The sequence below is a fragment of the Cupressus sempervirens genome, chromosome 2, assembly GCF_028749045.1.
Source record: "Cupressus sempervirens isolate cs-2001-9-10 chromosome 2, ASM2874904v1, whole genome shotgun sequence".
Classification (NCBI taxonomy): Eukaryota; Viridiplantae; Streptophyta; class Pinopsida; order Cupressales; family Cupressaceae; genus Cupressus; species Cupressus sempervirens.
The window spans coordinates 363,681,830-363,694,647 of NC_143119.1; the positions used below are offsets into that span (position 1 = coordinate 363,681,830).

Below are 12,818 nucleotides of genomic sequence, written 5' to 3' on the forward strand. Positions count from 1 at the left end.
TCTCACTTGCACCTGATTTGTGCATGGTAGGGGCACAGAAAATCAGTATGGTGTGTTTACAATATCAAGACACTCTCAATATGATGGGCATGGAGACCAGCTAATACTCCTCCGACATCCTTGCAATAAGCTCATAGAATCCTTATCTTGCTTCACAATTCCTCAAGCACACTCAATAGATCCAGCCACAAAGAGAGTCAAAGCTGAGCCAACACCTATTTGTTAATGCTTTAGACAAGGAGAGAAATAAGCAGAAAATCATTAGAAAATAAACAATAAGGCACAGTATTTATCCTTGGAAACTCACAACTTTGATTATCATAATAAATTACAATTGGCTCCAATGTTCAACCAAACAATGAGCTTTTGAGGCCACACTGCTTCTCGGGATTTCTGATCCTCTGCAAAGGACTTGGCACTCTCGCTCTGCCACATAAGCTGTCCATCTGAATCTCATTTCCTTGAATTCCTTATGTAATCTCTCATTTTCTTGTTGCTTCTCGATTCATCCTTGAAGCATTTTAGATATAATAGTAATAGACTCAACCTATTTCCAGAATAGAAATATACAGCCTAATGCTAAAGGCAGACATAGTTCCCTATTCCCTATGTTATTGCACGAATCAACTTTATAAAATTCATGATCAATATTCAAAGGTATAATCATAAAATAATTATCTCTATATTTTTGATCAATTTAGCAATGCCTTGATAGTAGCATCAGCTGCTACCTCCTGTACAGAGTATATCTTCTTGTTTTGTTTCTGAAGAAAAAATAACAATACAAAGTTTTCAAAGAGCTTCATGATTCCTCAGATACCAGTGCTATCTTTGTCAACTCATCATGCCTCCTGTCTGAAGAGTTTGCTTGACTGAATGATATTAGTTTACCCATAAACCAGTGCTCTGAATTTTATTCTTGTCCACCCCCCTTGATGTATTTGGCGTATTGGACTTTAAATGTTTTCGACTGACATCTATGTGTCTTTTCATAGAAGTAATGCATCACCATAGCAAGAGACTAATATGCTCCCACTGATGGCAAAAATCCCAAAAGGTAAAGAACGGTTTCTTAAGCTGCTATGACATCTAATGGAATAAACAGATAAACACACAGAAGAAGAAGAATCTGAAGCAGCATAAGCATCAATTAAGGCCTGTCATCGGTCATGGTAGCCCCAAGCAAGATGCGTATTATTCAGAAATACAACTCTCAACTGCAACCAAAGCCCTTAGCTAAGAAAAGAAATAAAACAGGAAGAGATGGTCGATCAATTTGTATAAATCTAGCAGGTGGTGATGAATGCTTCCCCACAGACATCTGATCCCATACTCCATGCTGACTTCAGACATAACCATTATGCATTGAAATCATACTCGATTGCAATTGATTTCAAGAACTCATCAAAATGGATTTGATGCAAAGACCTAGGAGCATTTCCACAGTTAGATTCCTATGATCACTTGCATTGGTTTCTGCACATAAGATAGTACCATATGATATGATAGAGTATTCAAGATAAGAGATAAATACTTGAAATCCTTATTTTTTGTTATTCAACCTGGCTCTAATACCATGTTAATGTTTTGGACCAGGAATGAAATAAGAAGCAAAGCATTAGAAGAAATAATAAGACACAGTATTTATCCTGGGGAAACCCTCCTACTCACAGAAGAAAAAAACAACCAAAAAAATTTGATTGTTATTGAATAATCAGAAGTCTGGATACAAAGATCGCAAGCTCAATCCTCCACTGGTATTGTTGACTCTTAACAATCACTCAAGAAATTTTACAATTATATAATCACACGCTGAACTCCTACTGAAAAACAATCATCAACATAACACACTTCTAATAATGATTACACCATATCATTCTTCCACCACTGCTACATATATAAATTATAATACACTCATAATAATACTCTGCTGAGGATACATACTATCGCTGACTACACTTCATGGGGATACATCAAAATATGATGCTACAGCATATAACATGTTGCAAGACAGTGAGGTTACACTATATTCAATCACTGGTACAGTATGATGCACATTGCAAGGCAGAAAGGTTGCATAATCTAGTGTCGATCCATAGCACAAGCCATGGGGCATAATGAATATGACAATTACATACATGGTAACCTTGGGAGTTCCAATGTCTCTTCATATTAAACGCTCTTCAAAACATAACTTGTCAAGACTTGAACCAAGAGACTCTTCATATTGTAACCAGAAGTCTCTTCAGTTTCCAAATGTGTGTCTCTTCATATTTCCAAATGCATGTCTCCAAATGCGAGAATATGAGAGAGCACCATAGCAGTAGTCAGGACATCCCTTGCAGCTATAAACATCAGTGCTATAGAAATGGCTTTCATCTTCTAATCAACCTCCATACCAATACATTGATCCATAATGCCATTTTGGAAGGAAAAATTTAAGGATTTATAGGTTAACTTCAGCTTCTGGATGATAATCAACAAGGTGATAAAATCCTCATGAAGAGCTGCTATGAACTAACAATCTTCCATTAGAGTTTGATCTCCCAAAACACCTTTAAATTTTTAACAAAACCTAGCGTTGTTGGGTCTTGGTAGGAAAGAAAAATTGTAAGCCTTTGTTTGAGCTGCGTCTCTTCATATTTCCAAACACGTCTCCAAATGCGAGAATATGAGAGAGCACCATAGCAGGTAGTCAGGATATCTCTTGCAGCTATAAACATCAATGCTATTGAAATGGCTTTCATCTTCTAATCAACCTCCATACCAATACATTGATCCATAATGCCATTTTGGAAGGAAAATTTTAAGGATTTATAGGTTAACTTCAGCTTCCGGATGATAATCAACAAGGTGATAAAATCCTCATGAAGAGCTGCTATGAACTGACAAACTTCCATTAGAGTTTGATCTCCCAAAACACCTTTAAGTTTTTAACAAAACCTAGCATTGTTGGGTCTTGGTAGGAAAGAAAAATTGTAAGCCTTTGTTTGAGATTTGCCTTGAGCTATTTGAAGCTCATCAAGAATGTAATGTCCCTTGTTGGGACCTCACTTAATTTGTCCTAAATTTCTCAATCAGGATTTAGTTTGTAATGCCCCCTGATTGGAATAATCAACCATTCTATTAGATTTAAGTTATTTGTTCAAATTATTATCATTCACGTTTACCTTATTACTATATTCCAGCTCAATGATGGAAGGAGTCATGTTATCCAAGTTGACTAGATACCAGCTTGCAATGGATTCCTTCTTAGTTTATAGATCCAAGCTGTTGTCCTTTCTTGGGACTTTGTCTGTACAAGGTGCTCAGGGTCCCTGATCTCTACACTATTTTGGGACAAAGATCCATTTCTTGAATTTATACATGCCCTTTCTTGGTAACACTTCAGTCTTTCTTCTTAGCCAAATAGTAATAGGACCTGAGTTTAGATTTATAATCTTGATTATGCCAAACGAGGGACCTAACCCTAAACCAAAGACCAAATTATCAATGCTAGAGCCCTATTACCATCACCGTACCAATGATATTAAAAATATCGAACACTTTTCTATATAACAACACATTGCTACCCTGTCACCATACAAAATGGCATTAGAGTCTCATGCAAATCTCAGTCAATACTTCCAACTTTATGTATGCTACCATGAGCTTTAATCATAGATATATGTGCTCTGTAGCCTGCCAACTACTAACAAATTATGCCTGCATGATTGTTAAAAATTTGGCTAAAATGCAGCAAGATTTAAGGGGGCTTTTATGCTATCAATTGTTCTAGACTATTCCAAACGTTAGCCTTATACATGACCATAACTGAGGCTTGATTAACTCCCTTATTTGCTGTACAATCAACAATTGAGTCAAAATGGTGTTTACAAAATAGAATGTTCAATCTTATATATATGAGATTTTGATTTAAAATGTTAACCTATTCTTTGTAATAACCTGGGCTAAATATTGATGGAAAATATTCTTCAATACCTTTTCAAATATTTTCAAAATAAAAAAATTAATCCAATCTTTGAAAAACTCCAAATTTTCATTATATTCATGAATTAATGTTAATACCTAGATTCACAAATGAAACTGCAATTGGAAGATAACTTCAAATTTCTATGTTTTGACCAGCTATGATAAAAACTCAGATCTCATCAATGTTTGCACAGTGACCCAGATTTTATCATTTTATTTAACATCTCACAAGTCATTGACACCCAAACTATAAGTCGGGCTCACAAAGGCACAGCATGGCACTTTCTATATTACTGTTCTAAAATACACTGCAATATTGCAACAACACCTATAACCAATGGCGAATACAATGTTCACTTCCATGATAATTGAAATGCCGTGCAACTCACTGCAGCCAAAGATATGCAACTTTTGGTTGATTATCCTACCAGCTAAAGGAATTTTCATCCTTGTGCTTGGGTAAACAATGATTTTTACTTTTTTGTCATTTGATCTTTGCAACTATGAGTGTTTTCAACCTGGCATTCGACTAATCAAACACTAATTCTTAGATCAATGTCAGCTAGAGTTTCAGCTTCAAGAATTGCCAATACTACCAGAGTAATGAAATTACTAAAATGTATCTGGTTTTGCATATTTTAATGGTTTGGGGAAGAGATTTGCCATTTTGGCCTTTGATGTCATCAACATTAATGACATTCTTCGATTTGAGTATGTCGGGCGGAGAAGAGTTTGTAAAAACCTTTGAAATGACTTGCAAACCTTAACCATTACTTTAATGAAATGTGGCAGTTATAATTCTTCAAGCTGCATGTACATGTGAAAGACACCCCTTCTACTTCTTGTCATGCTTACAAGCCACTCTTTATCAACGAAGAAGCCTGTCCCCATGGGCCATGACAGTGTTCCCATGTGATTGCTTCCTAAAGGTAGAGAAAATTGCTCGGTGCATTGATGTCAGCAAGGTACCTCCAACTGATCGGAAGAAAAGATAATTGGAATTAGGATCAAGGTGATTGGCTATCTTAAATTGTAAGAGGATTTCATTTGTATGCTTTTAAAAAGTCACTAGACAAACTTTGAGTATAAGCTTGAACCATATCAACTCCAAAAACCAACTCCAAAGAGAAGTGTTAATAATGTTTTTGGGCAGGGAAACCCTTTTGGAGAACTTGTGAGGTCAAATTTGGCATTAGTGGCACTTATGTGTTGTCTCAAGAGGTAGGTGAGTTGAATAGTGTAAATAGGTGGCAATGGTAAAGTTTGGGAATGGGGATATTGCATGACAAATTCCACAAATTGGGAGTTGGGGAGTCAAGGGAAGGCATTTCAATTGGTAGAAGTCTTGAACCTTGATAAGAGGGAAAAAGAGTGAGGTGTGGTGTGAAGGCACATCATGATGGAAAAGTCCAGAATTTTGATAGTATAGGAGATGTGAAATTGGGTGGAAAGGTTTGCTATTATGGCAACATGAGAAAGCTAGGTCAGAACTAAGAAGAAGTGGACTTAGATGAAAAGGATAAATATCCCAAACCAGATATTTACTCAATTTCCTTTTCAACAGTAGATTCAGGACTAAACATTGTAGATGTATTACAAACACAATCGAAACTTGTAGAAATTCCAACAGATATTTATCCAGCTTCTTCTTGAATATAATATTCAAAACACAAACATAGGCAAATGTAATACGATACAACAATAAAACCAGAAGATTCTCCACAAGATAATAATCCATTCTTGTCAAAATAGTATTCAGGAATTCAAGCATATAAAATGTGTTACAAACCAACAACATAAAACCAATAGACTCTCATAAAAACTCCTTAAAACAACGTTATTGCATTATACCACAGCAATACAATAACCGGCTTCCAAAATCCAATCCTAAATATAGCTTCACAGTCAGATTGGGAAACTTAAGAAAAGAATTTGTAAGCACATGCGGGACACCTGATGTGATGTCTCCAAGGACAATGGGTTTGCGTCCATTGTTTGCCAACACGAGGGGCAACGTCCTCATACTAGCTGAAAGATGAAGCTTTCAGATTACTCTCCCAAGAGAGAACTGCAATCTGAATAATAAATCCAAGCTTATCAAATGAATGAGTCTCATCTCCTTTTATCTTTATAGCTGTGACTCTTCGACTCCCTTCATGGCCTTTCATCTTATCTCTCTTTGTCCTTTTTGCCCACTTTGTAATATTAAATTGACCTTTTATATTTTGAGACCACGCTTTCCAAGTCAATTTAATATTATAAGTAATATGTCCTTAATATTTGTAATGTCCCAAAAAGGGGACATTACAAATCTCCCCCCCTTAAAATTGCTTGTCCTCAAGCAATCAGCACTAGGATCCGATATGAATCTACATGTAGCTTTGCAGCCCAAACAAAAAACAAATCCGGCCAAACTGCGAAGCAAGGTGCCCTTGTGCAATCCATTTGTCAATTGGATCCTTGGATCTCATATAACTCTAGGAAAAAATGTTGCACCTGTAAATTGTACAACTCTGATCATCACTGCATCCAGCCTCAAGCCGAATAGGATTGCAACCAAGTACTCAACAAGCCATAGGTACATACGATCAACACCTAGTTCCCAACCTATCCTATCATTACAATCCTGGGAGGAGTAATGGGTGTCTAACAACCTATCATCCTAGATCAACCAACTGAACAAATAGATCACCCAACCAAAACCAAAAACATCTCTCATATGTAGGAAATCCAGCTCATAAGGTCCCTGCACACTGCTGCTATAAACCATCTCATGAAGTATGTGCTTCAAGAGGAAATCAAATTGCAACTCACTATCTTCCAAAAGTTAAACCAAATCTAAAAATATAGTAACAGTCCATGTGCTACTATCATATGTGAGAAAATCCAATTGAGAATCTCACTCCAATTGAGACCATAAGCACTGCTAGAGTTAAATAGAGATGGGAACTCAACATCATGCCAAGCAGCTCCCTGAAACTATACTGGCCATGAGGCTGATCGTCTTGGGTCTCACAAACAATAAGTTCGTCCATCTTCCCAGTTGTCTAAAATATCATGTCCCTCCATTGTAGAAAATATTAGAATACCAAAAATATCAAACTGCCACAATACAACTCCTCCAACAGGTATGCTGGAACTGTAATTGTATTGAAGAAGCAAACGGGATATGGCTTCCTTCGTTATGAAGGGAAGTGTAGAAAACCCAGTGCCAACAGTATGCTTGATATTTGTGACAACAGAGTAACCATGGGAACTAGATGAATGACGAAAATAGTGAATCAGTGAATACCCATCGGTACTGTCCCTTCTCCTTGTATGCTCCTTGGCCATATTGTTAGCCAATTTACTATCCAAGGGTGATTTGCAATCAGCATTATGCCCCTCTTTCAGATGTAATAAATCAGTCACTTCATAGCTGCACTCGTTAGTAATTTGTGATTCTTGACCAATATCAAAAGATGTTTAATCATCAAGCTCAAATAGTGGATTCTCCAATATCCAATCACTATCCGCTTCGAAGAGTGAATTTCTATGCTTGATCCACTCAACAATATGTGGGCTGAAAGTATTATCATTATAAGAATAATTATCCTTAGGTACTACTACACAAAAAGTTGATCCAAAAGATACCTCATCACCCCTATAGTCATTAACCAAAGGGCATGGTGTCATATTGGGAAAAGACTCCATTGAATTTCCTAGTAGTTGATCCACAATCCCATCAGTTTCATCCCTGTTGAGCTGCCCATTTGACTGAGTTTTATCTTTCTTTTCATCCCTCTCTATTGGCTGAAACAAATCTCCTTTCTTTCCTTCTACAATCTTGCCCTTTGCTAAGAATGATTTCAATTTTTGTTCACATTGCTTGATGATGTTGTTAACCAAATTACAAGCATCAAAAGAACTAACACATGTTTGTTTTAAATCAGCCAATACAGTAGATAATAATTTTTGATAATCATCATCACTCTCTTCAATGATCAATGACATAATGGACTGCATGGAAGATAAAATATTTTACTTGTGGTTCCTTTTGATGGCAATAAAAAACTGATGGAACATATCAAGAATTAAGTCCTCACAACCAAGATCCATCATAATCACACCAGCTTTAAGTTCTGCAATAGATTCTAAAATTTGGGCTACCTTAACAAAGGATGGATTATGGAAATCGCTCAATCCTTGAAAGCTTTCTACAATCGATTGGAAAACCTCCTTCATCACCTCCCTATTGTATGAATCATGTGGCGTTGTTATCCTTATAACATGAACAATGCACTAAGTGACTGCAAGCTTTACCTCTCTGTCAGGATGTCTCAACAATGCTGGTTTGACCAAAGGAATCACAACCATAAGGATGTTTACCAATTTACCTTTAGAGCCTAGATGTCCTATTGTGGATAAACAATTCTCAATTCCATCCAAATCAGAGAGTACTCTATGCTTTGATTGGGGCAAACCTACAAGTTTCCTTTCTATAACATAAAGCTTTTCTTCAAGAATTTGTTCCTTGTCCTTGGTGATAAATTTAGGTAGCTACCGAAACATGTTTGTTCACTGCCCTGAAATACTATTTGCCAAATTCCCTCACAGAAAGCCCTTGATAATAACAGTTCTAGCCGTTATAGTACGAATTCCACCTGTCCATAATTACAAAAACTTTGCCACCATAACCGGACATTTTACCATGTAAGCCTGAACAATTAAGGTGTTTTTGCTCCTGCTCTGCAATGTGTTCAACCTTAAGATATTTACCATGTATGTGAAGGGTGCGTTCCTTGCTTAGATACATAAGCAATGTCTGTCGTCAACCCCTAAAGATAATCTTATTTTAAAGGAGTATAAGCACAGACTGAGTCAATTTTCAACCTCTACTGACTGTGCTCCCTTACCATTGCTTGTTTACAGTTTACATATAATACTTGTGTTTCTCACGGTTTGTTTTCTAACTTTATTTGCTCAGAAATATTTTTCAAAGTTTGTGGTTAATAACTATGAAATCCACGATACAAGCTTTCATTGGAATGTGCTTGTATATGAGGTCAGAGAAAAAAATGCCAGTTTCCACTTGTAATAAAATTTCATCTATATTACCTCCACCTGTCTTCTTTCCTCTAAGGCTCAGTAAAGCTACTGTTCATCACATATTGTAAAAGAAAAACAATGCATCCAACTACTATCCCAGTGTATGAGCCAACTGATACTTACTTCCAACCTGAAGCAGATATCACATTCCTTTTTGCCAATTTGTGTGCTCGTTATTCCTTGTCCGTTCAATGTTACCCTTTTACTGACAATATTACGATCAATTGAAAGGTCCCAGAATTCTTTTACAACCACTATTTTGTCTGCTTGCCCATCTAGACTGAGCCAATGGTAATAGGACCCAATAAATTTGTCTTATATGTGCTGGACGAAGTATACTGTCACTTGGCTTCACCATTAACGGAATCATTGTTACTTATTCCAGCAGTCATAGTGAATGACTCATCAACTCTTCTCAATAACGGTTGTGCAGATGCATTAGAAAAACTCTACGTTCTCCTACAGAATTATTTTCTGGTATAAGATGCATTGTCTCTAGCGTGATTCCTCCACATGTCTAAGCATCTGTCGAGTTTCCATCTAGGGCATTACTGTTTGAGTTTCTAAGGTAATGTTAATCACTCCTGCAACTCTTATCTCATATCTCACCAAAATTATTATGTTCCTGCAGATACATATAACCCAAGTCTCCTTTCAGATTATCCCGTGCTATGAGTATGTTAATTTCCCCGACAAGGATACCACGACAGTTATTAATCTCTGCTTGGTAACACCACTATGCCGGTCACAATGATACTTCCAGCTCAAAACAAGGATTAAGCTATGAGTTGGGCCATTTCGAACTTCGACCTCCGAGACTATTTTAACTTGACACGTTGGGCATATAACGAATTCTTAGAAGTGAAGCCCTTTCACCAGAGTAGAGGTAATATTCGCACCCTTAATCTGGTCGGGTTTCATCATAGTCAAATGCCGAGATCATAAAAGGATAAACTATAGTATTTTGTCGTTGATTGTCGATTGCTGAGATTGTAAAAGGATAAACAAACTGTCCACTACCGTTGAGTGTCTCCCGCAACCAAAGATATATGCAATCCACCCGCAACATGAGAGACTATACAGTTAATTGTTACTGCTCCTGCCACGTGCTTGGCACCGGAATGTTGGTGTAGGTGATGTGACCATTCACAAGTTCAAACTCAGACTCTCGCTTATCCCACTACCAATTTTTCTGTTAATTGTTCTCTCCACTGTCGGTTATGTGCCAGTTAAGACACGTTGCTATTTGGTGTCGTTCCTGTACAGTTCTCACCTTCTTATTGCTGTTGGTGGACATTACTAACTCCACCAATATTGATGCAACTTCTGAATCTGGAAGTCACGTTTTCGTTCTTTGCCGGAAGGTGCTTGAAGTAATTGCTCTATCTCCAGCCAAAAGTTTGGATACACGACTAGAAAGGACAGTGAGACCTCAATATACACTATCAAAGTGCACCAATACAATTGATCCTCTCTTCTTTCAGATCTTAGTATTTGATCCCATCACCTTTTCATGCATTTGGTAGGAGTTGATGAAACAACAATAGGAGCCAAGAATCATTTGTAAGCAAAAACACCTATATTAATTTATTCCACCATAGCTGAAAGGAATATTAAGAGACGCCTATGCAAAAGCCATGACTGGCAATACCAGATGAAGATTTGAAAGTATCAAGCTTGATGATGCAATAGTAGAGTTTCAACTATATCCTTATTTCTCTTGTGATCATAATATTTCCATCCACCATGAGACTGTTGATTAAATTCCAGGGAACAAAATATGATTGGGACGATCAATTTGCCCACAAAGATAGAATTTTTTTTAACAACCCTTTGTCTCAAGGAACCTCATAACCCTGTTATTTTCAGCACAAATATTTTTGGCTTCTCCCAAATTTGATAATTTCATCAAGTAATCTAACGGTTGGCTAGGAAAATCAGCTCTGGTAATTGTTTTCTGAATAAACCTCAAAGGATGGCAGGACTTTTAGCCCTAATATCACTGAAATATCCCAAACTGGATATTTACTAAATTTCCTTTTCAACAGTATATTCAGGACTGAACATTGCAGATGTATTACGAACACAATCGAAACTCGTAGAAATTCCAACAAATATTTATCCAGCTTCTTCTTGAATATAATATTCAAATTCAAACATAGGCAAATGTAATACGATACAATAATAAAACCAAAAGATTCTCCACAAGATAATAATCTGTTCTTATCAAAATAATATTAAGGAATTCAAGCATATAAAATGCATTACAAACCAACAACATAAAACCAGTAAACTCTCATAAAACTCCTTAAAACAACGTTATTACATTATACCACAACAATACAATAACTGGCTTCCGAAATTCAATCCTAAATACAACTTCACAATCAGATTAGGAAACTTAAGAAAAGAACCTGTAAGAACATGCGAGACACCTGATGTGACGTCTCCGAGGACAATGGGTTTGTGTCCACTATCTGCCGGCGCGAGGGGCTATGTCCTCATACTAGCTGAAAGTTGAAGCTTTCTGATTACTCTCTCAAGCGAGAACTGAAATTTGAATAATAAATCCAAGCATATCAAATGAATGAGTCTCATCTTCTTTTATCTTCACAACTGTAACTCTTCGACTCCCTTCCTGGCCTTTCATCTTATCTCTCTGTCCTTTTTGCCCACTTTGTAATATTAAATTGACCTTTTATATTTTGAGACCGCGCTGTCCAAGTCAATTTTAATATTATAAATAATATGCCCTTAATATTTCTAATGTCTCAAAAAGGGGACATTACAAAGGAGTGCCTGTACAATAAACTTTAAAAGTTTGACAACCTGCAAACACGTAGAGATATGACAAGAAACACCATTATTGGGATGATCAATCTGCCCACAAAGATAATCATAAAACACTTTTTAACAACCTTCTGTCTCAAGGAACCTCATAACCCTGTTATTTTCAGCACAAATGTTTTTGGCTTCTCCCAAATTTGATAATTTCATCAAGTAATCTCACGGTTGGATAGGAAAATCAGCTCTGGTAATTGTTTTATGAATAGACCTCACAGGATGGTAGGATTTTTAGCTCTGATATCATTGAAATATCCCAAACCAGATATTTACTCAATTTCCTTTTCAATAGTATATTCAGGACTGAACATTGCAGATGTATTATGAACACAATCAAAACCCGTAGAAATTCCAATAGATATTTATTCAGCTTCTTCTTGAATATAATATTCAAAACTCAAACATAGGCAAATATAATACGATACAACAATAAAACTATAAGATTCCCCACAAGATAATAATCCGTTCTTGTCAAAATAATATTAAGGAATTCAAGCATATAAAACGCGTTACAAACCAACAACATAAAACCAGTAAACTCTCATAAAAACTCCTTAAAACAATGTTATTGCATTATACCACAGCAGTACAACAACTAGCTTCCAAAATCCAATCCTAAATACAACTTCACAGTCAGATTGGGTAACTTAAGAAAAGAACCTGTAAGCACATGCGAGACACCTAATGTGACGTCTCCGAGGACAATGGGTTTGCGTCCACTGCTTGCCAACACGAGGGGCTACGTCCTCATACTAGCTGAAAGCTGAACCTTTCCGATTACTCTCCCAAGAGGGAACTGAAATCTGAATAATAAACCCAAGCATATCAAATGAATGAGTCTCATCTCCTTTTATCTTCATAGCTATGACTCTTCGACTCCCTTCCTGGCCTTTCATCTTATCTCTCTTTGTCCT

General features: G+C 36.6%; 1 protein-coding gene across 1 annotated transcript in view; it reads left to right on the plus strand.

Moving 5' to 3' along the window:
* LOC149572638 (phosphoinositide phosphatase SAC2-like) overlaps positions 1-12,818 on the plus strand; it is a 118,552-nt gene that overhangs the window by 90,683 nt on the left and 15,051 nt on the right. The window lies entirely within an intron of this gene.